Genomic DNA, 24,352 nt, shown 5'->3' on the forward strand with positions numbered 1-24,352 from the left:
AGAAGTTCTAGCTCTTTCTGAGTTCTTTCACTTCAAGGTAGCTTTCAATTGACCCCTCTTTTCACCAGCCTTTCTTCATTTTCCTAGGATCTTGTGTTGGGGGGGGCTGGTTCACAGACCTTTTGTTTTGAAAACCCTATAAAGGCTTTGTTTATTGGGTTGAGCAGCTCCAAGTGTGCTGGCCAGTAGGGGATGCTAAGGGCTTTCTCTGGAGTGTCTGTAAACTTGATTTGTGACCCACTCCCTAGGCCTGGGTGTGTAGGGGAAGCAATAGGGTCTGAATTATCCTTGAACAATGGTGGCTAAATAGCCCTTGGGCTATTTAATTAATCTCCTTATCATTCACTCAGTATTGAGAGAGATCTGCTGCCCATACCTGAGCCTGGTGGGGGGGGTGGAAGCATTGTTACTCTCTTTGTTCTGAAGAGTGCCTTTCTCCCACAGGGATGGGGGAGAGGGTGCTCAACTGGAAATACAAGACTCTGCTGAAAACATGGGGCACGTGGCCCTGGTCTTCCAGGCCAGTGGAGTTCACAAGATTGATGTCCAGTGGATGTGCTGGAACTCTCCTACCTGCTGCATTGATCTTTTCCCTGCTCACAAAGCCAAAGCTTCTGAAACCGTTCTGAGGTTAGTGCTGGCCTTAGCCACTTCCCTCTACTCTAGCTCTAGTTCTAGCTCTCTACTCTGTGCCCCTGGCCCCTGAGACAGACCTTGTTGGTAGATTTCTTCTCCTTTGCTCTTTCAGGATTTTGTGGATTTGAATTCTATTAAGAGGCTTGATTCATATTCTGAGGGAAAGCCAGAAAACACGGGATCTGGCTTTTCTCCCCCATCTTGGCTGGAAGTGGTTATTTTTACTTTTGAAGAACTTGAATTTGGGGTGGCTAGGTGGTGCAGTGGATAAAGCACCAGCCCTGGAGTCAGGAGTACCTGGGTTCAAATATGGTCTCAGACATTTAATAATTACCTAGCTGTGTGGCCTTGGGCAAGCCACTTAACCCCATTTGCCTTGCAAAAACATAAAAAAAATTTTAAATTTAAAGAAGTTGAATGCTTTGGTCTATTTTTCATAATTTTCTGGCATGACTCTCATTTCTTTTTTGAAGTTTTCTTCTTCTCTTCTTTGGTTTTTAAATTATCTTTTAAGCTTTTGGATTTGAATGCATTTCATAGACTGCTTTGAGACTTTCCCTGTGATTAATTTTTACTGATTTCTTCTTCCATCATGGTATTGTTATAATCTTTCTCTGCAAAGTAGTTTTCTATAGTGAGGGCTCTTTTAGCTTTTTTGCTCCTCTTTGTTGTTTTAACTCTGCTCTTTTGGTATAGGAAGTATAGATTAAAGCTTTTATGCTGGGGCTGGCATCTGAACCCTGGCTTTTCATTGGCCAAGATTTTGCTATGCAATCTAGGCCTTGCCTTGCAGAGTCTTATTTCCTCCTTTATGTCCAGGTTCTGCCTATGCAGTGGTTTGTTCCCAACCTAGTCTTGTCTTCTGGCCCAGTGTTCCCAGGGTTCAGACTTTGTTTGGGGTTGGGACCCTCACTGCTGGGTTGCTATCTAGTTGCTGGGATCTATGCTGTTGTTGAATTATCAGGACCTGGACTGAACTGTGACTTAAAGTCTCTGGCTGGCTTTTCTGATCTCCTACCTGTCTTGACTTTACTTTGGCTTTTCCCCAAAAGAGACAGACCTCCACTGAAAATCCTCCATGGTTTCTACTATTGAAAACTTCTTTGGATCTTTTCTTTTACCAGGTGGGATTTGTAGCTTTTGTGTCAGTACAGAGGCTTCATTTATCTTTGGTATAGAAAAGCTCCAGGAACATGTTAGCCTCATACCACCATCTTGCATCTGCCCCAGAAATCCCCAATTATTACAACACTAAGGGTAATATTACTAATATAACATACTACCCAGAACCATCAGTGAGAAAAAGATAGACATAAAATGGTTCCAAACTTGGTACAAAATACTTTGTCAGAATAGCTGCCCTAAGGAAGGAAAGAGGATCCATTGGTGTTCTAATGATGAAAGTTTTATGACTTTAATCACATGAACTACTGAAAATATTTGAAACATCAAATCCTACCCTACCTGAGTAGAATATAAAGTTTTCAAAGTCAGAGGCTGAATTTTTTGCATACATAGCAAATACTTAATCAACACTACTTAAAATTAAGTGAATTGTTTCCCTTCCCATCTTTCTCCCCACCATTGTATTGGAGTTAAAATGTAAATAACATTAAAGCGAAATTGTCAAAAATCCTTTGTGCAGAAGGAGCATTCAGCCAATTGATCTAAGAAGCCAAAACTGTCTCCTTAATGATTAAGAAGATGACATTGGGAATTTCTAAATAGAAAATTAAGACTGGTTGAAGAACCATTCCTAACTTTGAAAGAAAAAACATATGGCTTGTTTGTTTTTCATTTCCTTCTTTGTGTGGAAAGGATTTATTCAACTTTTCACTGTGTATTAGATTAATGAGAATTTTGAGCATGAAGGAGAATTTTATTAAGTTCCATTTACCATTATACAGGCAGTCTGCATAAGAATATTGTCTAGCAAGTTTTTTTCAAGAATGATATCATGAGGGTCAGGTATGTGGTGCAGTGGATAGAGCACCAGGCCTGGAGTCAGAAGAACCTGAGTTCAAATCCGACCTCAGACACTTAATAATTACCTAGCTGTGTGGCCTTGGGCAAGCCTCTTAACCCCATTTGCCTTGCAAAATCATAAAAAAAACAAAAACAAACAAACAAACAAAAAAAGAATGATATCATGAAAACTTTGAGAGAATGTAAATCTTAGTAAAGTCAATTTTTAAAGCAGTAAAATATGTCATAGGTTCAGGAGGATAATTAGGTTAGAAAAATGTTTGTATAGAAAAATTGAGAATTAAATTCATTTCTCAAATAACACAGACCTAAAAAGATTAAAAAAGTAATAATAATATCAAAAAGGTAATAAAATAGTTAATATTTATAAAATTCTTTACACTTTACAAAGTGTTTTACATTATATGTTTAGAGCAACCCTGGAAAATGTGGAATTAAGTAGAATGGAAAAACATTTATTGGACAATTATGTACCAAGTCCTGAAATAAGTATTAGAAATATAAATAGTAGATCAAAACAGTCTTTACTCAAAGAATTCTATTTGAACTAAAATAACAAATATATGAGAGTTCAGTTATATAGCAAATGGAAATATCCGGTAGTCTCTAAGATACAATTTTGAGAAGAAATCATGGAGGTCAGGATAGGGGGATGAGGGTAAGATTACTGAGTAGAAGGAGTTCTTCCACAATTCAGTGAACTCTGATTTCTAATACATAGTTTGTCTCTGGTTAACCTGGGTTCTTATAGTTCTTCCTCTTCATCTTTGCTTATGCAAACTATAGTATATTTTCATATTGTTTAGAAACTACCCAAGTATTGGAGACAGAGCAAGAAACAATCAGAAAGAAAAACACCAGTACATGGAAATTCATCATCAGTATTGTCTTCTACAAAGTGTTAGATTTGGAATTCTTCTGTTCTTGAATTTAAATCCTTGGTCAGTAATTAATAAATTCTATGACCCTAAGCAAGTTATTTAAACTTTCTGAGTTAATGGGGAGAAGAAAGAATTATGAAAAATGATTTATAATAATAAAGTCCCATGTAAATACATGTTTGGGGATTATTATTATTGTTATTGTTATTATTATTACTGCACAATTCTGACCCAAAAAAGTTGATTTACAACAAAAATAACTGGGTACATGGGAGGGAGTACATACTAACTTTACAGAAGTGATAGACCAACAACAACAAAAAAATGAATTCAATAGTATATTTTAAAATAAGGGTCTAAAATGGAATTACCTTTCCTAAAAGATCAACATATCAAATCTTCTTTTGAGGTCAGTAAGGAAATGATTTTGACCACTCTACTACCATATGCTTGTCAACCTTTCCTCAAGTGGCAGAATTTAATATCTTTCAAAAATTAAAGACAAAGCAAAGGGAGAGGTAAAACTATCTTAGACTATGAATTACAGGTCATAGATGACTGTGGAAATTCCTTCCCTCCTGATTACATATGTTGCTTTCATTACATAATTTACATCCCAAAATGAAATTTCTCCCTTATCTCCAGGATTATTTCTGAGTGAGTCCTAAAGGCACATTCTGCAATATTTTTGAATGCCTTGAGATATTCTTAACATCACCTTTCCCTGACCCTATTACTTCCCAACATTTCGATTTTTCCCCCTTTTTAGGAAAACTCAACTGAACATCTACCAATAGGTATTTCTTTATAAGAGAAAGAGAAAATAGAGACTCCACAATCGTCTCCTTCTTTTATCTCCTCTCCTCAATCTTAACACCAATGTCTTTGCTATATTTATAGTTAGCCTCCCCTTCATAAAGGTGGTTGCTATTGATTCAATTCATATATGGTAATTAAATGGGAAGAAAACACCAGGGGTCAATAATGCCCATTAAAACATCAGGATAAACAAAGAGCAATTAGACAGATTCATAAAATCAATTGTAGTAGCAATAAAGAGCAAAGAGCTTTTTAATTTTCTGCTGACACACCAAATCACTGCTTGCTGTAAGCCTGGCATCTCCATTGGCAGATGGGGACTTAGGATAGTGGCAAGAGGTTTGAAATGCTGGTGATTTAACAGAAGGGGTTTTACAAAGTAACTAGAGCACACACTCCCTATATTGTTCTATCTGTTATCTTGTCTCTGAGCTAATGGTTTTGTCTGCTAATGCCAGACAATGCCAATCAAATTCTCAAAGGACTATCTCCTAAAAGGCTTTTGAAATTAAACAAGTACTGAAAATCTAATCTGTTTACTTAGGAAGTTAAATGTTCTCATCAAAATCTTCTGTGTCAGCTGGGTAGGGGATGGTGGTGGATACCATACTCTCTGCTACCAGTTACAAGGAAGTATACCACTGACCCAAGGGCATAATTTCCTTAAATCACCTTCTGATACAAAATCAATGAGTTTTGTGTTATCCTTTATTTGGTAGTAGTATTCACTTCTTGTGTCCCTTGATTCAATTTAAAAAAAAAAGAGGTTGCAATGGAGTAAAAATTAAAAAATAGCATTATGAGATGCTCCAGATTGGCAAATTCCTTTTCATAGAACACTGGGAGAGCAATGACATCTGGGGACAGATTTTATATATACACATACATATATATGTACATTTATAGATATAGATCGTCATATATGTGGTTGCCAAGCAACAGCCCAATGTTAACAGCTTTCACTCACTGATAATATATTCCATCCTTTGGCATTCCTGCTAAACTCTATCTCTTCCCTGTGAGCCTTTACAGTCACTATTTTCCATGTCCACTACGTTCTTCTCCTCACCTCTGCCACTTGAAAAGCTTAGCTCCCTTCAAGACTTCAATCCAAATCCATCCCTTCAAAAGGACTTTTCTGAGCCCCCTAGATATTGGTGCTCTGTCCTACACTTTGAATGTATTTGGATATATCCTCTCTCACTTAAGAGCATATTCTATTCCTCATTAGCCTGAAAGTTCTTTGAAGACAAGGACTGTATCAATTCTGTATTTGTATTCTGTATTTGCATCAATATAATGTCCAGCACTCCTGAAACCAAACTGTCAATCCAAACAGCACTCATCAGTCATCAAGTATTTTTAATTCCCGGCACTTTGGTAGGCATACAAAACAAGGGAAAACCAGTCCTTGACCTCAAGGATCTTATATTGTAATGGAAGAGATAACCTCTCTATAAATACAACTATATAGCATACATGTAGAATAGATGAAAGGTAATCTTATACGACAGTTTCCAGTGACATCTAGCATTCTTTATGGGCAGCTGATGGTACAGTGGATAGAGCATCAGCCCCGGAGTCAGGAGGACCCAAGTTAAAATCCAGCCTCGGATACTTGATACCACCCAGATGATTCCAGAGAAGAAAGTGAGGCTGGAGACTTAGCCCTTCTCAAATCCAATTCACTTATTTGTCAAGGCATCACCTCCCTGATGTCATTGAGAATGAAGAATAATCATCATCATCAGTATGTTTTATGAGTAGCTGTGGACCTGATGAAATATATAGAGAAAAAGCTAGAACACTGCAGAGAGGTAGAGGACATTGCTTTAGATACTATATATCAGCTAGGTTGTGCAGTGGATACAGTACCAGCCCTGGAGTCCCTGGGTTCAAATCTGACTTCAGACATTTAATATTTATTCAACTATGTGACCTTGGGCAAGTCACTCTATTTCCTTTCAAAAAACAAAAAACATGGATCTTCTTTGGGGATATTGACCTCTTGATTTGGAATAAAATCTTCCTTCATTCCCACTTAAAAGGTTATTCATTCTTGTATATTCTAATTTTTATATTTTTTCTGATTTCTCTTTGCTTTTTACTTAGGCAAGCATATTATCTTTTCACTATTTATGTTCATTATCTAGTCACTGTTTCTAATAGTTTTTGTACAACCAGTTTTTGATAGGAAGGATCTAAACTGAAGAGGAGATTAGAGGCAACTTTACCTTTTAAGAGTACCCAGGGAAACGGCTTTTCTTCTGAGTATAGTATACCCTTAGGGCAAAATATTTGACATGGGGAGCAGATGTCAATTCACCTCTTAGAGACAGAAAAGGGAAGGAGGAAACCTCTAACTACTGTTCTTCCCTGATTCCTTCAGTGTACAAATCATAGTCTCCTTGGAGATGGGGAGGAGGTAGATTACAGAGGTCCATATAATGACACCTATAAGCTGTGTTTATAGACAATTCATATACAGGTAAAGACTTTTACAACTCAAATCCAGGAAAGGATTGTGGAAGGTAATCTTTAAGATAAATGGTGTAGGGGACGGCTAGGTGGCATAGTGGATAAAGCACTGGCCTTGGAGTCAGGAGTACCTGGGTTCAAATCCGGTCTCAGACACTTAATAATTACCTAGCTGTGTGGCCTTGGGCAAGCCACTTAACCCCATTTGCCTTGCAAAAACCTAAAAAACAAAAAATAACAATCAAAGAAAAGATAAATGGTGTAGAAAGTCAAGCCTTTCTAACTCGTCAAGGTGAGGAGGGAGAATGTTATGGGTTGTTCATGTATCTCTAAAGGCAGCACTCTCAGTGTTGGGACAAAATGAAGCACAGGTGAGGCACTGAACTTTGTTCCAACACAGCAAGTACATGCAACAAGGACAAGTAGCAAGAATACAGAGCCCTTAGCTTCTCAACCTGGAAATGCTTCTGGTTAGGCAATCATCAGCATATAGCAGACTCAAATGACCTCCAGCACCCACCAACTGTGAGAAACCCACAGCCCACATTGCTGAAGCTTTTTATTGGGTCTAAGGCAAGAAGGTGCATCAAAGAAGCCAGAGCAAATAAAATTATTAAGGGACCACAAGAAGTTGTATGAAGGTTGTGTGAGGGGTGAAAGCTATATCAGAGAAGGGAAGCTGTGTCTGGAAACTGTTGCAATTGGATTGGAGGACAGTAAGTGCAAGGACATAGAGAAAGAATCTGTAAGAAACAACAGTCTTGTGTAAGGAACAGCAAGTAGTCCAATACAAATGGATCATGGAGTACATTGAGGGCAGGAAAGTTATGAGGCAACTGGAAAAGTAGGAAGGAACCAGGTTGTAAAAGTCTTTAAATGCCAATGAGAAAACTTTATATATGTTCTTATAGATGACAGGAAGTCATCCAATATTATTAAATGAGGAAGTAATAGGGTCAGGTCAATACGTGAAGAAAATCACTTGATCAACTTAGTGTAAAAGAAATTGGAATGTAGAGAGTTCTATCACAGAGACATTAGAAAGCTATTGTGATAGTCAAGTCACTTAGTATTTGTTATTCAATTGTTATCCAGGCATATCCAACTCTTTGTGACCTCATCTAGGGTTTTCATGGCAAAAATTGGAGTAGTTTGCCATTTTCTCTTTTTTTTTAAAGATTTTTGCAAGGCAAATGGGGTTAAGTGGCTTGCCCAAGGCCACACAGCTAGGTAATTATTAAATGTCTGAGACCAGCTTTGAACCCAGGTACTCCTGATTCCAGGGCCAATGCTTTACCCACTGCACCACCTAGCTGCCCCAAGTTTTCCATTTTCTTGAGTTCATTTTACAAATGGTGAAACTGAGGTAAACAGGGCTAAAATGGCTTGCTCTGGGTCACACAGTCAATAAGTGTCTAAGGCCAGATTTGAACTTAGGGAGATGAGATTTCTTGACTTCAAGTCCAACACTCTATTCACTGTGCCACCAAGATGCCCCTAGTCATTTAAGTATAGGGCTTAATAAATGTTTGTTAATTGACTGGTGTAAAACCCAAATAGTTTATCATTTCAGATTAATAAGTCAAAACAAAGAACCAAAGGAGGATGCAGAGACCCCCGTTGTATCTTATTCATAGAATTACCCTTTCCTGATTGCATCATTGTCTTCTCATCCTTTCTATACTGCCAGTGCCAAAATAAGAAAAAAACCAGTAGAAGATTTAAGGGCTCAGTCAAATCTATAGGATTGTTATGAGAATCAAATTAGATAATGTATGAAAAAATATTTTGTAAACATTAAAACATACAAATGGTTATTAATTAAGTGTACAGACTAGACCTTGGATTCCATCACTAGAGAGGGCTATCAGATGAGAAATTTTTTTTCTATCAATGTGACTCAGCATCCTCTTTGTTATTTATAGAATTAAAGAACTACCTAGAACTACCTGAGAGGCTAAGAGACTGACTCAAAATCACAGAGACAGGACAGTATAACCTAGAATCAGTACTTGAAATCTTATCTTCCTGGTTCCAAGTCTGATTCTATATCTATTATACCACAGCTGTCACTTAGCTATTTATTAATTTCATCATCATCATCATCATTATTACAAATATTACTAAATTCTATGATATTCTATGACTCTGGGAAATTCAATTAATCCTTTTTGCCTCAGTTTCTTTAACTGAAAACTTGGAATAATTGTACCTGGACTTTGCTGCCTAATTATGTTTCTTGACAGAGAAGTGATAGTAGCCAAACATATTGCTTTAAAAAAAGTTACTTTCAAGTTCACAGATCCAAAGAATGATATCTCATGTCTGTGAATAGAAGAAAAATCAGAATGTCTCCCTTGGCTGAGAGAACAATGTCACATCTCTCATTTTTAGGAATCGTGAAAAAAAAAGGTGATTTAACTGTTGAAACCAAAATAGAGTCATATGGTTTCAGGAACTCACACTATAGAGGCAGAGTCTTGCAAAGAATTTAAAAACCCTTGGTTCTAATTTACTCCAATGTTTCATAGTTTTGTCACACACTGTACATCTAGCTTTGCCACAGATTATGGGTGAATAGGGACTATGGAAAGACAATAGAAAAATAACTGCTTCATGGAGATAGGAGAAGGAAAGAGAATTACCAGACAAGAAATAATACCCTAGAACCTCAACATCAGCTACAGTTTGGAGAGGACAGATATTTTTAGGGGACTATTTCTCTAAGGCATATAAATTATGGGAACCAACCTAGAATCAGGCAAGGAAAGGAAAGTACAGAGATTTTCAGGGAAGGATTAAGGTCACCCAAAAACATAACCAAAATTATACCTAATATTTTACTCCAAATCTTTGTTAGTTTTAGATTCCTTTTAGAGGGGGTTAGATATGTCCTCAAAAACAAACGAACATTAAAACTGGACTAAGAAGAATTGAGTGTGAATTCTGTCTTGGACACTTATAACCCATCTGAGCAAAGTTCATACCATAACTTCAACTTCTGCTAAATTCCCTGATTTCTTTCTCAAATTATTATCTACCCCCAAGGTTGATAAAATAGCAACTTGGAAGACAAAGAGAAAAAAAAGGCAGAATATTCTGAAGAACATCCTTTACTTCTCCCTGGAAATCATCAGTACTATTCTGAGTACTTGTTCATAATGGCAGGTAAGAAAAAGAGTTGCAAAAACCAACATTCAAGATGGACTCTTTCTTACTATCATCCTCTCTTTGCCCAGGTTTGCAACTTCAGTATAATATTTAACCTGGTTAATACATCCAATTTATTGCAGCCTTCCACAACCTAGTACCTAATTACCTTTCTAGTATTATACTTTATTCAAATCAATGTACTCTATGATCCAATAATACTGATCTTCTGACTCCCCCTTAAATAAGCCACTCCATCTCCTGATCCTATATTTTTCAGTGGTTATCTCCCATCACTTACTAACTTCCTTAAAGACTCACCCCACATCTCACTCTTTGTAGTAAATCTTTCCCAATACCACTCACTCCACCCCAATCCCTCATGCCTTCCCTCTGAGATTACCTTCCATTTATATTTTAAGTGTATGTAAAATGTGAGATCCATGAGAGCAGGGACCATGTTTTATCATTTCTTTATATCCCCAGAGCATATCACAATATACATATATATGAATATATAATATATATATGTATATATAAAATATTTATATGTATGTATGTATTAAGATCTTAAAACATGTGCCACATAGCAAAACTTAACAAATGCTTGCTGACTAAATTTACTATGCCATCTCCTTTATATTTTAATTCATGCAGACCTTTCCCATAAACTTTTCTTAAGATGTAGAGAGGATTATAGACACAGACACTTTAGAAGAATCTCTCTGGCATCCCCAAAACGGAAAGCTAGAAAGTCTGGAAAGAAGAGATTTAGAACTTTATTGAAAGCAGAGAGCTAAAAGTACAAAAAAAAAATCCTTCCTTATATTTTCACTAGTTTAAATAAACTATATTTTCATAATTGGCTGATGACTGTGGATGTATGTATATGTATATGTATATGTATATGTATATGTATATGTATATGTATATGTATATATAATTCAAACTGAGAGATAAAAATCCAAAAATTTTTGAGAGAATGGGCAGAGATAAGCAGATTTTTTTATTCTTACTATTTAAAGTCAAAATAAAACAAGCATGGTTTTAAACTAAATAGTGACACATTTCTTTTCTATAGGCAGGAAAACAAAATGACTCCAGTTGCTGCTGTTTCTGTAGGACCTTCCCAAGTGATCCATGATGTACAAATTGTGACAGACAGCCCACAGACATCACCTCTGTGTAAATGTAGGTACAATACTTCAACTGACTGAACCTCAGTTCTCTCACTGGTACCACCCTGGCATGGTTGCTAAGAACAAATTACTAAATGAGCATGCATAATCATTCAAAATTGGACAGGTTAGAAAATTTGCTATTATGCCAGAAGAAATCTCAGGGCTGCTCTTCACAAAAATACTGCAGAAAAATATCCAGGAAAAAAAAAAGAAATCGCAGCAAACATCAATAGAACAGGAACACCTTTATATCACATGGGGAGATATTTACAAGGTAAAAATATGAGGTTCTGGAAAAACATGAATGAGTATATCACCAATAAACAAAATTTACATTCATAAAAATAGGCAAAAAGGAAAAAAAACACATTTCAAATACAATTAAGAGATTTGTTTGAAAATATGACTCATCATATTTAGGTCATGGGGGAAAGAATAAAACTATCTAGGTCTGAATCATTACTTTTCCCAAATCCCTTTCTCCTGTCACAGATCACCTCAGAGAAAGGTTGTCTCATTTTTTTTAAAGAGAGACTTTCCTGAAGCAAGCCTGCATGAAGCAATGTGCCTTCTTTCAGTCCCTGGACAGAGAACATGCCAGATTGCTCACCTGCCTCTTTGGCACACTTCAGAGAGCAGAGCTAACCAGAGAGGCAGGGAGGATGGCTAGGTAATTAGCAGCAAGTGGACTTCCAGTCTCTGAAACAGCTGTGAGCAATCGCTCAAAATCCATCCTTCAAACTGGCTGATGCCAGCTCAGACACCTGCAGAATTCATTGCTGCAGTTCTGAATGCACTGCTGTTATTCCTTAGCCACCGATTCCTTTCACATTGATGTCTTCACTGAAGAAAGACTGGTTGGTTAAAGCATAGGAGAGAAAAAGAAATTTCACAGGGTACCGGACAAGGCATCATATTGTATTGTAGGATTTTCTTAAGATCAGAGTCACAACTAGAAAGGGATCATAGAGTTCACTGAATTCAAACATCTCATTTTACAGAAGGGGAAACTGAGGCATTAAGAGGTTAAGTAAATTGCACAGGATCACTTATCTAGTATATTAGGTGAGATTTGAACTCCAGTCTGATTTCTTCTAGCCACCAAATCAGCTGTTTTCATAAGAGGGGAGTGGGAGAGGCTCACTGTTGAAATCTTGATTGTGAACAAAGTGGGTGGGAAATAGGACTAGGGATAAATTATTTTCAGATTCTGAAAGAGCTAAAATGTTTTCATTACAAATTTTAAAAACTTTAGGGCATTTTTAGGACAATGGATTGCTGACCCTTCCTTATTCTTTGACCATTTCTTGTATGGTAATGCAATGGACATCAGTGATAAAGGAATAAAAGCCTACTGGGAGCACCATTCTGATTCTGCCCATCCCCTCCTTTCTTTCCTCCCTCCTTTTAGCCCTTTGCCCTTTCCAATCCTTGAGTTCTGACTTGCATTATCCAGTCCCACCACTCAACCTAAAAAAGTAATCAAAACAGCAAATGGATTGTGTTTTGGACATGGCCTCATCCTAAAAGAGCTTTGCTACTTCGTTCAGAAACTATGATATATCCAAAACCATGTGGTGGATAGGGGTTTGCAAGATGTCACCTATATTTATTTATGTTTGTGAATACGAGGTCCACAAAGCTGCCAGGTTCATTGTTGGTCTTACTCTGACCCTGGAGTCAGAATGGCCTGAGTTCAAATTTGGCCTTAGACACTTAATTGTTCTGTGACCATGGGTAAGTCAATTAATAATCCTGTGTCTTAGTTTCTCATCTATAAAATGAGCTAGAGAAGGAAATGATAAACCATTTCACTATCTGTGCCAAGAAAACCCTAAATTGGAGTCAGGAAGAGTTGGGCAAGACTTAAAAACAACTTCCTGACTCCAGCCCTGACCTTTTATCTTCTGTATTACCTAGCTTTACAGTAGCCTACATTTTAAGATCTTTTAGATCACAACTGCAAGAGAAAAATGTGACATCACCTGATTTTATCCTAGTTAGCTCAAGGTCTCACACCTTTCCTGGATAAAAGCAGTCACTACAGGACCTATTCCAATATTATAGAGGGAAGAGAAATAGTATTTGTGTTTGTCATAGCCAAAGGATCCCCGTTATCTAGACCCAAAGGGTAAATTTGGCATCTTTCAGCCATTGGCACTACTTCAAACACCAACAGATACCACTAAATAGACAATCTATGGGCTTGGCAGTACCCACTGAAAAATAAAAAGTGATATTTTTTATATTGCTTATATTTTTCTTTTTTTTTTAGTTCTTCCAGGAAGATACCTTCACTTTTTTTGCCTTGGTTGTTCCATAAGGCCTATGGCAATATTTCCCTAATTTGAAATGTTATTGAGTTCTAAAGGCACATCTCCCCAGGAGAGCAAAAAAAGGTTGCTATTTTTGATTTATTCTATCTTATTCTGTTTGTTAAGTTTTGATTATTACTGCTAGTGGGGTTTTACATGCAGTACATTTTGAATTCACATTATTTGATTGTACTCTTGCCTGGGGGCACTTTACCAAAGAGCATGGAAATCTGAAAAATAAATGAGGATTACTTGTTTGCAAAAGACTTTGATCATTGGTGAGAAGTACTACAAAAGTATAGGCATTATTTTTTAAAACAATTTTCACAGGAAATACATAAAATACTCTTACTTGGTAAGGTAAAGTTATTTCTTTCAATATAAAACAAAATTTTTATAATAATTTGAACTGGTAAATACTAACTTTTAAATATATTAATAGAAATTTAGTTGAAAGGGATCTTTGTTGTTGTTCATTCTTTGTTCTCAAATAGTACCAAGAACAATACAAGGGAGTTGTTTTATCCTCCTCGTGAATTGGATTTGTGAGGTGTAACTGAGCAATGGACCTTAGGGGTTGTCTAAAACAGGGTGGTGTAGGGTAAAGAATTCTAAACTTGAGACTAAAAGACCTCCACTTTATTATCTATAGCAGTGTAACCTCTCTAAGCTTCAGGTAATACATTGGTAAAATGAGAACAAAAATGTGAGTGTTAGTTGAGAAATTTCTCAACAATTTAATGTCTTCTAATCAATTTGATCAGAACATGTTCCTTTGCCAAAGGGGAACACCTTGCTGGAAGTTATATGTAAACATGAGACAGGAATGTGACATAGACTTGGTATCAGGAAGACTTGAGTTCCATATCTCATCTCAGACACTTACCAGCTGTGTGACCCTGGGCAAGTTACTTAACCACTGTTTGTCTCACTTTCCTCTTCTGTAAAATGAGGGTAATAGTAGCACCTACCTCACAGGGATGTGAGAATAAAATGAACTCATATTGTTGTAAATAAGAGACACTCTATAAATGCTTATTCTCTCCCTTCATGCTCCCATCCCCCTATTTTCATATATTTTTACTCTTAAATCACCATTGTGGGTAGGAGGGAGAAAGAAAGAAATCTCTCCCCTCCTTTTTTTCCATCCCCCCCAACTCATTGCATTCTGGTCTGGAAGGTAAAGGAAGGGAGCATAAAAAGTATACAAAGATTGGGCTATGGGGGTTGTTTTCATGCATAGGAAGGGTCATCATGTGTAAGAGGGCTACACTTGATCTTTTGATTCCAGTAGAAAGAATTCAGAGCAATGAGTCAAAGTTGTACAGAGGAAATTATGGGTTTGCTATAAGGAAAAACTTCATCATAATTAGAGCTATCCAAAATCAAATGTCTTGGAAGCTAATGAACTTCCCCCATCAGAAGCCATCAAGCAGAAAATATACAACTATACATTGTTGAATATTCAATAGTGGAGATTCTTTTTAGAATACCAGTTGAGATGGAAATCAGGAAGAATAATAAGGGAAATGGGAGAATTATATTTTGATATTCTTATCTAATTTGGAGGTGCTATCTATTTTTCTTCAGGTTACTCAAGGCTCATTTCTAATTATAATCTCACAAAATATTACCTTATCTATCAATTTTTTGTGACATTTTAAGTCTTTACATGTAAGCTATTTTCCAAAGCTGTCTCCTTGCTTCAAAAACTCTTGATTTAACTCTTTTAGGACACTGGGCAGTCATTTATAAATTACTACTTCATTGAAATTTCTCTTGTGTTTATAAAGTCAGGCACTTGACAAGTGCTTACTATCAGACAGATAATAGGTTAAATAGCAGACAATATAAAGCAAGGCAAACCAGAAGCTTCCCTTGAGTAGTTCATATTCCAAGGAGAAAGACAACATGAAAATAACTTAGGTACATATAAGGTATATCTGGAGCCTAAGATAATCTCAGAAGTTGGGTGGAACTGGGAAGAACTATATAGAAGTTAACATTTAAGCTACCTATGGAAAGAAGCAGGGGAAATAAAAGAGGCAGAGGTAAGGAGGAAGAGCATTAAAGGTGGGAAAAAAGAAGATAATTAAGACAGCAAGGAGTCAAATGATAGAGGGTCATGTGCAAGAAATAGCAAATAGTATAATAGAGTTCATAAAAGTGTGAGAACACTGGAAAAGTAGAAAGGGGACATGTTATGAAGAGTGTTAAATGCTAACAGAATTTTAGATTTGTTGCTGGAAGCAATAATTATTAGAGTTTATTGAGTTGGGTTTGAAGGGGAAATGACAAAGACCTATGCTTTCAAAAAAAAATCACATTTTTTCAAAAAATGTTTTAAAAAAATCACTCAGGCAGCTGAGTGGTGGATGGACAGGTGGAGATAAATTTGAGACAGCAATTCAATTAGAAAATTATTGTATTGCTCTAGTTTCCTCATCTTTAAAATGAAGAGATTATACTTCATGGTCTTTGGGAAAACTACTAGCTCTGACATTTGTGGATTATAGCCATGTGAAATACACAAAAATCTGAAAAAAAGTTTTTCATCATTATCATATACATATGTTTGTTTATGTATGTATGTATATGTTTTCTTTTTTTCCTTCAGATAACTAAAACTTCATTTCTAATGATAGGAATCTCTAATAATTCATCTGTAATACTGTGAGCATCAATCTACAATTCACTCCATGACTGGGAACTTTCAGATATCTGATGTTTAATAAAAAAAAAAAAAACTTTCAATAAACTTAATGAACTTCAACTTTTTAGCCAGATATCCCTTCATGGTTACCATAGAATTCATCAATTTTAATACATCTCAATAAATAGGATGACCTGCCAGACCACACATAGAAATTACTTCATTTGGAACAAATTCTGTTGAGAGAACTCAGTGGCATAGAAAACAGTTCAAATGTGAGTATAGTTTAACCAAGAGAAGAATCAATTCAATTTTCATGTGTCTATTTTTCCCCTTTGGAATTAAGAATTATTATCCAAACTTTGTTATATTCAAAACTAAATTTACCTTTTTTTAGTTTCTACCAATTAATCCTAGTTCTGCCCTTTAGTCTATAAAGAAACAAATCCTTTTTTCAAAAATGGAAGAGATTCATCAGTGCCTGTCTAAATCTTCTTTCCTCCATACTTAGTTTTTTCAGCTGATCCTCATCTGCACAAGGCATGGAGCCTAGTTCACCATTCACCTCTGGTTGTTTTATGAATAAGATTTCTATCCCAAAATATGACTTTACCTGATGGAAGCCACTCATTAGTTGATTCTCTGATTTAGTATTTGAAATTTGTTACATACCCCTTTTATCTTCATGAATGAATTACTAAATGAGGGGGGAAACATGTATTAAGCACTTACTATTGATTAAATAGTGTTATCCATTGGGGCTAAAAATAGAAAAATGGGACAGTCTTTAGGCTCAAGGAAGATATATTCAATGACTTTCAGCCAGGATGGGGTGGGGGGATGTCAAGAAGAATGATTAGGAACATCAAGCATTTGATTTTAAGTTCCTTTGCCAGAAGAAAAGACTCGTTTGTTAAATGCCTATTATGTTTCAGACACATTTGATCCTCACTACAATTCCACAAGTTAGATGCTAATATTAGTCTCATTTTACAAATGAGGAAACAGAGACAGTCTTAAATGATTTTCACAGGCTATAGCCAGTATCTAAAACCATATTTGAACTTCTCTTTCATGCTCACCTCCCTAGAGATGAAGGTATTATTTTAACTGTTTCTGGAGAAAAGGATGATAGTATGAGGATGTGAAGATTAAGAAAAAGTGAATAGAGAATGAATATACATAGTTCAAGGGCAGATGACAAGGTATCTAGAGTAAAAAGATGTATAGATGTATAGTGGTATAAACTTCCTCAAACTTCTCCATTTTTTATTAACTTGGTAGAAGGCTCAGGAGGGAAAGGTAATTTTCTGGTGCAATAAATAATGTACTGGAATCTACATAGAAATTTTAGTGATACTAGGCATTGCTAAGCTGAAATTGACCTAGAACTAAGTATATCAAGGCTATTGAAGAATTTTGCAAAGGAATTATAGTTTTGTAGGAAGAAAATATATATTGATATTTAATTAGGAGGAGGAACCTTAGAGTTATCCAATAACCTTCTGTAGGGTAACTTAAATTTCTATTCAAATAATCAGCAAGTAAAGGATTTTCTGGGATTTTGGATAATTCTCAGGGCCATAACAGAGTTCTTTGAGTAATAAGCAGATCATGCATAAAGGCAAGCAACCTAAAGCACACCTCAATCAACCAATAAATATTTATTAAATGCCTATGGTGTTACAGATATTGTGCTAAACCCTGTGGATACAAATAAAAGGCCCAAAGCAGTTTATAATCTAAGGGGGGAGTTGAGGAGAATGAGTCAGAGTATACAGCCAAGGTGAAGAAATTCATCTTATGTGAGGATGAGGATGTGAGGAGAAGAATCCATAACACTTAAAAGCTGTTGCTGCTAGGAGAAACCCAAGATAGGGAGAAGCTCACCTGGGTAGGGTTGCTAGAGAAATGGTGATCATAATTTCCCTTTTTAATCTAGTTGTTCTTGCTTACTATGTGCTAAGATTATTTTTTAAAATGATGCTTGAAAGAAGTACTCCTCCAAGTCCTACAGACTTTGTTATCCTTGCGAAAAGTACCATCTATTTCACCCTTGAAACAGTTTTGACAAATTTCCCTATTTTTTTGTTTTTTTGGTTTGTTTGTTTTAGTATGAGATTATCTCACAGATCTATTGTGACACCAATGAGCTTCGTACTTGTCGGGATGTTAAAGGAATTGTCATGGCAAAAATAATTTGAGAGAATTGAAAATAGTTATAAAATAAACAGGACTAAAATTAAGCTGCTAAAATACTTAATCTATGTTAACATGTGTTCTGAGCTTATAAATGTAATAATGAGGTACCTTACTCTCTGTAAACAGAGCCCTCTATTTTATTAACAGCTCAGCCACTCAAGGAAAGAAAGACAATCTTTGAACTGTAAAAACCTCTCAAACAATGTCCTTTTAAAATACATTCCATTTAAAATACATTAAGCTTCTTAAGGAAATAAATATTGGAACTAAGAAAAGGAAAAATAAAAGCCAAACCTGTGACATAACCATTATATTACATTAGATTCTAATTTTCTCAAAATTTACATTTTTGTAATCAGCAGTGACACAGCCTCTATAAATTAGAAGGGAGATGCTGCAATTAAGTCATTCAGTACTTTGGCCTACCCAGCCTGGGTTGCCTCATACCAAATTCTTTCCATTATGGTCAAAGAAAAGATCTCTCACCAAGGTAACAAGAAGTAGAATTTTAAAAACCATTGCCAAGCAAAAGGCAGGATCTGTTTAATTGGAAGAAAAAACAAAATTCAGACTTCCTAAATTCTAAGCTAAAAACTAGAATTGAGTCTTTGGGGTGTCAAATCGTATTCATGACTAATGAAAGGTTACTTTCTGCTTCAAAAGTAAAAAAAAATACCTGTGAGAATAAAAACTTCCTAAGTTGGTGAAATAAGCATGAGACCCACTTTTTTCACTGGATCGGGAATCTGTATAAACTTGGTCTGATGAGCAGCATGGCAGCAGTGGAATGAATAGAAAGATAGAATAAAAGGAGAATTGAGTGAATAGCCTCAAGACCTCATTAAAATGTGGAGGAGAAAAGAGGATAAAACCCAAAGTCCCATTGATTGTATTTTTGCCATTTCTGATAGAAATGTTTACCGATGATGACCTACTGGTTCCCTAGGGAAAGCAATTCATTAATACTTTTTCTTGAACTTCCTTTAATTACTAAGTTTTCTAAACACAGCTCTATCCCTTTAACTTAATAAGTTCCACATGAAACTATTTTTTAAACCATTACATATATTTGAACAAAACAAACATGGAAAGAAACATGTATATGTCAAGACCTATTTTCTATTCCTTGCTCTGCCCTTTACTAGACATTCAAGCTTGGGGAAATCACTTAAACTCTCTCAACCTCTTTTTTTTTTCCACTTTAAAGAAGTTGTGCAAGAAGACCTGTAGCATCTGTTCCATCTCTAGCTTTCTGTAATGCTGAAGTTTTATATTGTTAGACATTATCTTCTCCTAAGACAAATGATTAAACAAAATCAAAGAAAAAGCAGCAGCAGCAATAGGAGAAAGAGGAAGAAGGGGGTGGTATGGGGATGAGGAGGTGTAATGTTTCTTAACAAAGTTCGAGTAAGCAGATATCCTGCATTAAGCAGGAGAGATGTGTGTGTTTTAATTTCTCTTCATTGTTCATTGAAATATTTTGTCTGTCTCTAAGTCCTAGCCAATCACTCATTTGTCCAATAACAATTTATTGTTATTTCCCTCATTTCTGACACAATGCCTTGGACTTACCAGGAATTTAATAAATGCAAATTGAAATAGTTATTAAAGTACTCTTCCTTTTTCACTTTCTTCTACTAATTTGAACTCTTCTTTCTTTCTTTCTTTCTTTCTTTCTTTCTTTCTTTCTTTCTTTCTTTCTTTCTTCCTTCCTTCCTTCCTTCCTTCCTCCCTCCCTCCCTCCCTCCCTCCCTCCCTCCCTCTCTCTCTCTATCTCTTTCTTTCTTTCTTTCTTTCTTTCTTTCTTTTTCTTTCTTTCTTTCTTTCTTTTCCCTTTGTTTCCTTCCATCCTCCAGTCTCAGCCACTTACATGTGACTTCTTTCTGTTCTTTTCCTGTATAAACTAAAAAGTAGATGTAGCAATTAAGTCATTCAATTCCTTGACCTGCCAGGTCTGAGTAGCTTTATACCAAATTTTTTTAAATTATGATTAGAGAAAAGATTTCTCAATAAGGAGAAATTGCATGTTAATACAATTACTCCAGATTGGTTGACCTATAAGACTAAATCTATGTTGTCTTTGTACTGCTGCTACTGCTTCTCCAATTTTAATGCATTTGCCCCTTAAAGTGTGTTATGGGCTGATCATCAATTTATTATTTGCAGTTAACTCCACTACTAGAAAAATATCATCCTTGCAGGTATCTGAAACATAAGTCATTCTGGAAAGGTCTGTGTATTACAGATCATTTGCCATGTTCTCAGTTTTCTGATATATAATACAGGAATTCAACACATATATTCTATACCAAGGATTTACATTGGCAGAAAAATAATCTATATTTTTCTTCCTCATTTTTCTCTAAAATTTATAAAATTAAGTTGCAAATTAGAATAACTTTTATACTATGATTATAAGAACTTCAGGTTGAGTCTGAAAAGAATTTATAGGCTAATCTTAGAAATTTTAAGAAATCTTATAAAATGTTATGAGTCCCACTCATTATTTTTTAATTCTTTCACTAAGAGAAGCTCATAGAACTTCTCCATCAGGTATTTATGCATCTTAGAAACAAATGAAGAACTTTCAGGGGTGGACTCAAGATGGCAAAGTAAAGAATCATTCAACCAAGTACTTTCATTATTCTCCTCCTAAGAATTTTAAAATAATGCCTCAAATCACATTGTCAAGTAGCAGTAATAGTAAAAGGTCAGGGAAACATTCTTCCAAATTAAGACAACATATGGGGTAAGAAAGGAAGATTTATGACAAGGGGAGAAGGCTAGTCCAGAGCTCACATGAATTAAAAAACCAGTGGAGGGACTAAGTAATGAAGACAAAAACAGTAGTGGTTTTAGGAACTCTCAAAGGACAGTAAGGGGATCTGGCATCTGGTCAGAATGAGGTTACAGGGTATTCCTCTGCTAGCACTAGACATAGGATCAGATGCTATTTAGTAGTTCTATTACCTATATCCACTTTAGGATCATATTTAAAGGGCAGAAAGGAACAAATTAAGACATAAGGGAATGGAAGTCAGCTCATTTGCATATAACCATCATAGTTCAAGGGCAAAGAGGAGCATTTTTAATCAAGAAACTCAGAGGGGAAATATTAATTTGAGTCCCAAGGGATCAGGGACCCTGAAGAATAATATCCTTTCCAGTCCCAATGGAAGAAGGAAGCTAAGAAGTAGTGCTGATTGCAATCCTAAAAGATATGAGATGCTTCCTAAGTAATGATGAGGTACAGACAGATAAAGTAGTGACCAAACCACTTCCCTGATTATAGGACCTGAGAATTACTGAAAACTTCCCACCCCCACAGAATTAGTTCTGAAAACAGTGCAAAAAAAATCCTCAAAGCCTGAGATAACATCCTTCTATCTCCCACACTAGCAAGGAGAGCTCAACTTTAATATAAAGTTCCATATAAAGAAATAAGGTAACCAAAAAAGTGATAATGTGGAGCCATAGTCATGATCATGCAAGATTAAGCAAAAACCACATGAAAGAAGTGAGGGCTTGCAGTATAATATACTAGAAAGCAAAAGCTCTAAGAACATAAACAAAAATAACTTACCCAGAAAAACTGAGTACAATCTTTCAAGGAGAAAGAATAAATATTTCATGAAATAAAGAACTTTAGGGGCAGCTAGGTGGCATAGTGGATAAAGCACTGGCCCTGGAGTCAGGAGTACCTGGGTTCAAATCCGATCTCAGACACTTAATAATTCCCTAGCTGTGTGGCCTTGGGCAAGCCACTTAACCCCATTTGCCTTGCAAAAACCTAAAATAAAAATAAAATAAAATAAAATAAAAATAAAGGACTTTCAAGCATTTTTGCTGAGAAGAGCAGAGCTGAATAGTAAATGTATTTGATTAAAAGAAGTCAAACATACATACATATAGATATAGGTATGCATATATTTATACATAAACACATTTACATATGTATATGAACATATTTGTATGCATGAATACATATATAAGTAACAGAAATATATCTTACCAAAGAGGAAAGTTGAAGGGTAAAGAGATAAAAGAAAGAAAGTGATAACAAAGGGGAGATAGATAAAAAAGGCAGAGTCCAGAAACAAAACAGACTTTAGAGGAGGGACAGGATAAAAAGAGAGAGAAGGATAAACAGAAAAAAAAAACAGGATGGAGGGAAATATACAATAAGTAATCATAACTGTGAATGTGAATGGAACGAAATCACCTATAAAATAGAATTGTACAATAGAATTATAAGAAACCAAAATACAATAATATTTAAAACACACTTGAAACAGAAAGGTGCACACTGAATTAAAGGAAGAAGATAGAACAGTAATATATTATACTTCACCTAAAGTAAAAAGTCCAAGGGGAGCAGTAATGATTTCAAACAAAATAGAACTAATTAAAGGGATAAGTAAGGAAATTATAACTTCCTAAAAGTTATCACATTACCTTTTATCAATAATATCAATAATAAACACATATGCCCCCAATAGCCTAGCAGCTAAAATCTTAAAAGAAAAATTAAATGAACTAGAGAATGAAAATAACAATAAAACTATACTAGTGGAGGACCTAAACTTTCCCCTCCAAAAACTAGTTAAATCTAACTAGAAAATAAATAAGAAGGAAGTCAGGGAGATGAATAAATCTTAAACTAAATTGTAATAGACCTCTGAAGAAAATTGATGGGAATAGTAAGAAATATACATTTATTAAGATGTACTTGACACCTTCACAAAAATTTGACATAAAATTCTCACAACCAAATGCAGAAAAGCAGGAAATATTAAATGTTGCAGACCTCAGTGCAATAAAAGTACATTTCATAAAGAACTATAGAACCATATTTAAAAGCTCATTGTAAACTATACAATGTAATCCTAAAGAATGAGTGAGTCTTAAAATGAATCATAGCAACAATAATTTCATTGGAGAGAATGTCATCTCTGAGATAATACTCCAGAATGTGTGCAATATTAACAAAGCAGTATTGAGAAGGAAATTTATCTCTCTAAATACATCTACATATGTATGTATGTGTATATATATATATATATATATATATGTCTACATATATATATATGTATATATATGAAAGAGTAGAACACTAAATTGGGCATGAACATTTTTTAAAAACTAGAAAAGAGAGCAAATTAAAAATCTCTAAAAACCAAAATAGAGATCTTAATAATCAAGAGATTAATAAAATTGAAATATAAAAAAATGAGCTAATAAATAAAACAAGGTACAGGTTTTATGGGGGGAAGCAATAAAACAGGTTAACCATTGAATCATTTTATTTTAAAAAGATCAAAAGCAAATTGTTTATATCAGAAATCAAAAAGGGGTTATACCAATAATGAAAATGAAAGGAAAATATTTATTAGGAGGTATTTTACTCAATCATATGTGAAATAAATACAAACTGGAGAGATTAACAGATGAGGAAACAATATTTAAATAACCCTATCATAGAAAAAAAAGTGGGTAAGTCCTTAATGGAATCCCTAGAAAAAATTCTCTAGGACCAAATGGATTCATAAGAGAAATCTAGCATATTAAAGAAACAATTAACCTCAATACTATAGAAACTATTTGAAAAAGTAATTTTAAGAGGAATCCTATCAAATTCCTTTTATGATACAAATGTTGTGTTGATACCTAAATAAGGGAGAGAAAAAACAAAACAAAACAAAATCCAAAAACTATAACCAGGTGAGTTTTCTTCCAAAAAAATGTAAGACTGTTTCAATATCAGGAGAACTATCAGAATGATTAACCTTGTCAATGAAAATATGACAAAAGTAATATTTCAGATCCAAGTTTTTGATATAAAAATGCAGCATTTAACATAAATTGCTAAGAAAACTAGAAAGCAATTTGGCAGGAACTATGCATAGGTCAATATCTCAGTTGTATATAAAGTCAAAATGGGTAAATAATTTAGATATGGTGATATCATAAGTAAAGTGAGGGAGATAGAAAAATACCTATCATATCTATGATAAGTGAAACATTTATAACCAAAAAAGATATAGAGGGAAC

The sequence above is a fragment of the Macrotis lagotis genome, chromosome 5, assembly GCF_037893015.1.
Source record: "Macrotis lagotis isolate mMagLag1 chromosome 5, bilby.v1.9.chrom.fasta, whole genome shotgun sequence".
Lineage (NCBI taxonomy): Eukaryota > Metazoa > Chordata > Mammalia > Peramelemorphia > Peramelidae > Macrotis > Macrotis lagotis.